Source organism: Lotus japonicus, chromosome 6 (assembly GCF_012489685.1).
Source record: "Lotus japonicus ecotype B-129 chromosome 6, LjGifu_v1.2".
Taxonomy (NCBI): domain Eukaryota; kingdom Viridiplantae; phylum Streptophyta; class Magnoliopsida; order Fabales; family Fabaceae; genus Lotus; species Lotus japonicus.
This window is the reverse complement of record NC_080046.1, coordinates 23,085,917-23,090,507: the sequence shown is the minus strand read 5'-3', so window position 1 is coordinate 23,090,507 and position 4,591 is coordinate 23,085,917. Positions and strand designations below refer to the sequence as shown.

Sequence of the window (4,591 nt, the reverse complement as noted above, 5' to 3'; positions counted from 1 at the left end):
TTAACATTCTTCACACCAACCTTCTTCCCTTTCCCAGAAGCACTATTTTTCCCTCCTTCACCAACCTTCTTCCCTTTCCTCGAAACTCTATCTTTGCCTCCCTCAGCAACCTTCTTCCCTTTCCAACCATCACTTTATTTCGCTTCTTCAGCAACCTTCTTACCTTTCCCAGAAGCACTATATTTCCCTCCTTCACCAACCTTCTTCCCTTTCCCAGAAACTCTATCTTTGCCTCCCTCAGCAACCTTCTTCCCTTTTCCACCAGCACTTTCTTTCCCTTCTTAGGCAACCTTCCTAACTTTCCCAGAAGCATCTCCTTTCCCTTTCTCAGAACCACCACCTTCCATTGATCCACCAACAGCCGCAACCACCTCATTAGTTGCATTACTAACATTAGGCTCATCATTAATAATATACACATGGACATCACACTTATTCTTCTCAGCATAACTAGCAACCTCCATTGCTTCAACATCATTTGTAATCGGCTTCAATCCAGTATCAATAAATCTTCATTCCTTTTCCACCACATTTGAAACCCACCAGTGTATCCTAATTCCTTTACCATGTCAACAATCTCAAAATAAGACCATCTGTCACTATCTAAGTCTTCGAATACAGTGAGTTTACCCTCATACACAGGCCCAGGGATATACATTAATCCACCACTGTGATGAAATCTGGCGGTGAATGTCATTTTTCCTACAACACACACACATTTATATGTTATAACGCATACAGAAATCAAATTTAGAAGGTCGAAATTTAGAAACTAGCAATTACAATATTGATTTGGTCCCTAAATCAACAACAATAGAAACTGGTACCCACATAATTGATATCGGTTCCCAACCCTAAATCAATAACAAATTCGCGGTATCAATCGCATATGGTAGCCAAACCAACCCTTTGGTCCGAATTCGAAAGAGAGATTGGGGATATCGAAACCTAATCAAAAAAGAAGGGATAAACTACTTACTTGTTGCGAACCTAAACCCCGCAACAGCGGCGGCGAGATGATGAGAACGACCACACAGTAGAGCTACGACGACGATAGTGGAGCTACGACGGCGACAGTGAATAAGACTTCAGTAGAAGAAAAGAGAAGAAAAGATGATGAACAATTCTGACCTAGGTAAAAAAGTAAAATTAAACGTTGTCATATTTTTACTTAGTAAGAAAGGATTTTCTATTAATAAAAATTAAAAAAAAAATTGAAAAACCGGCTAAACCGGCAAAATTACTGCCACATCAGCACTGACCTACACGTTGGAATCACACATGAGCAGTCAACATGGTCAATGGGTAAAAAACAAATGGTTTACTAAGTATAGGGATGGGAACCATCGCAATTTTAGTATAGGGACAGAAACCAAAAGTTCGCTATAGTTCAGGGACGAAAAGAATATTTAACCCTTGTAAATATTTACATTTTAATAGTATCATGCCTTAAATGTAGTCTAAATAAAGGTTAATCCTTCCTTTTTGTTATAGGGGTCAATACATATATTAAAAGAGTAAGGGTTATTAAACTCAATGCTGAGGTGTCAGCTCCTCATGCATTCTGCTCTCTGGTGCATCCTCAGGTTAGTGGAATTCCACGTGTCCATTCCACAATTCTCCATTTCTATTTCTGGACAGATGTCCTCACCAGGCTTTTCCCCCATTTTTAAATTTTTCTTCCCCTATATCTATTACACTTCTCCCTCCCATTAATTGCTCCCACCATAGAATAAAAAATTAATTAGAATCATCTTTTCCCCTTTATTTGAAAGTCACGCATTGAAACCACCTATCCCTTTAATTACTGCTTTTGAATTTTCAAGATTTATTTTAAATTAAAAGCATCAACTTCTCACACAATAATAATTATCCTGTTCTAGTGTTTTCCTTTATCACTCCCCACTATGTTGTTTCATCTCCTACTTTTTCTCCTTTCGAAAAAATATCCTTAATTGTTTCCTCTTAATTCTCCAGCCAGCTTGTTTGATAACCGTGTGATTCAATTGACATTTAATTCCGCCGAAAATACTTAAATTTTCCTCATACTTTCTCTTTGCAGCAGCCCAATGAAACCCTATTTTTTTTTCCCTTTTAACTCCTTGCAGCCATGCCTATATCTCTCTACCAGAGATGTGTTCTCGAAAACCTAAATCTTTATTAATGTGGAACTCTCCTCAATTCGAATTACAGATGGCGCTATCCCCCTTTTCTCCTATTTAAGGTCCATCAGGTATGAAACTAGATGTATCATCTCTTGTTTCAATTTTCCTTGATTATCTTTTTTTTATGCCCTCTGACCACTGATCGAAATCCCAAATTCAAATTCTCCATCCCTTCTGTTGTTTCAACTTCTGCAAATTTAATCTCCTACCCTTGCATTTACTCCACTCCCTTTTCCCACTCTCTCCTTCTCGAGATGTTCCCCCACCGTCGTTACCTCTATCCAATCTCTTTTCCCAACCTCGCCGCCCCACGTTCTTTTTATCCCCCAATTACTAGCTAGTGTGCATTTGCACTACCCTCCCTGTTTATTGTTTTGGTTTTCCATGTTTGTGTCTAAACTCTAACTCGGATTTCTCACACACAACTCCATTTTCTCTATATATATAAGGATCTTCTTGGCTGTGAATGTTGATGGTGTCTCAACCATTGATCCTTCGAAAGAGATTTCGTGTACACTTTACCCTCCAAGGCGTTGATTTCTTGGGTGTCTTCTCCATTGCTGATTCTGTCATTGTTGATTCTTTTTTTGCCTAGAACTGAATCTTCTCCCTTTTCATTTTCTACAGAACCATCTTATTGGAAAGTCTCTATAGGGACTATAGTAGGGAGTGGAGAAGGACTGCCCTGTTCAAGGTTAATTACATTGCAAATATTTGTTCATAGATATCTGATTTTGCTCTCAATTCAAGCAAGCCACAAAACATATGAGACCAGTACTCATGGAGGTTTTTCTCTTTTCATTATATGTATATATATTCATCTGAAGTTGAGGAATGAGTTTGAGAGTGAAGTTAGGAAGAAAATGGAAATGATGATCTAGATGATTATGTTTGTTCATGTCAAGTTAGCTTACAACTTCATGTAGCCCTATTTGATCTACTGTTTGTTTCTATTTGAGCTGGAATGAATTCAATATCATCTTAGCATGAATGTTTTTCAAATATAAGAAAGAATTTAGCCAATAAAGTTCTATTACAAAAAATTGTAACCTTTTTTGATTGAAACCAAACAACATGGACATTTTGTTCATAATTTGTTAGATCATTGGCAATATGGAGGTATGAGTTAGAGATTGTGCGTTTGGTGTTCCATTGCTGTGATGTGTATATAGTTCTATCTAGATATACATATAGCCAATTAGTTTATCTTTAAACTGTTTTTAATCCAGAAAAAAAGGGTTTGTAATATTAGGTAACAGATAGAAAATTCATTTAAGTGTGATTTTTATGTGCATGTGTCATGTGATCTTGGATTTCTCAGCTATGGGAAATTTTGAGTAATCACACCTATAAACATACAATTGAATTCACTGAAGTCTGGAACTTGAAATCAGTTTTGAGATAACTTCACCGGTGAATTCAAGTAAAGTTAGGACTTAGGATTTACTAGATGCTCATTGCATCTGTTTGCCACATTCTATTATTTAGCAACTTACATTAAACTTAGTTTCTCATACTCTTTAAATATTGAGCCTTCTTTCATACTCATTCCTGAATTACTATGTTTTTCTAATTTTCTTACAACTTCTTTAATGATTGCATGTTGCTAAATTTCTTATCATTTTCATTTAAACCAAAATTAAATGGTATTTCTAACTGGTCAACTGCATTTTGCTGTTTCATCCGTTGTGGATGTATTAACGGATGCAACATCAACCTTCCTAGGATAGCTGCTGATTAGGAAGGTAATTACATTTGATATTTTTAATTAGAAATTAATATTTGAATTACTATGTTTTTCTAATTTTTTTACAACTTCTTTAATGATTACATGCAGGGCCGGCAGGCCCACCGCCCAGGGCCTCCAAAAAGAAGGGGCCCCAAAAAAAATTCTCATTAAACTTTCCAAAAAAAAAATTTAGTAGTTGCATTCAAGATTTTTTGGATAATATTGACTAGAATATGACGTTTTGTTTATGTTAGTCACATATTTTTGAAGTTGTTGATGCTATTTACAATTTAAATAAATAATGTTCTTTAAAAAAAATTATTAGGGGTCCATTTTTAATATTTGTCCAGTGCCTCCAAAATGTCGGGACCGGCCCTGGTTACATGTTGCTTAATTTCTTATCATTTTCCTTTAAACCAGAATTAAATGGTATTTCTAACTGGTCAACTGCATTTTGTTGTTTCATCTGTTGTGGATGTATTAACGGATGCAGCATCAACCTTCCTAGGATAGCTGCTGATAAGGAAGCTTAGGATGCAAATCTTAGTTGTGGAAAGCGAGAAGTGTCGTCGGATCCAAGTGTTGAGAATGTTGAGAAGTTTTGAGTATGTTGATACTCTTGTGCTCTGGGAGCAGTTGTGTTGTTGGGCTATCCGAGGGATAAGCCGGGAACTGATAGTTTCCGAGTATGTTGATA

At 36.4% G+C, this 4,591-nt stretch overlaps 1 long non-coding RNA gene across 1 annotated transcript; it reads left to right on the top strand.

The window, feature by feature from the left end:
- Positions 1-1,864: 1,864 nt before the first annotated feature.
- Positions 1,865-3,179, top strand: LOC130727010 (uncharacterized). Its single transcript, XR_009015076.1, has 2 exons — positions 1,865-2,233; positions 2,793-3,179. It is a non-coding gene; the product is annotated as an uncharacterized LOC130727010 (long non-coding RNA).
- Positions 3,180-4,591: the final 1,412 nt, after the last annotated feature.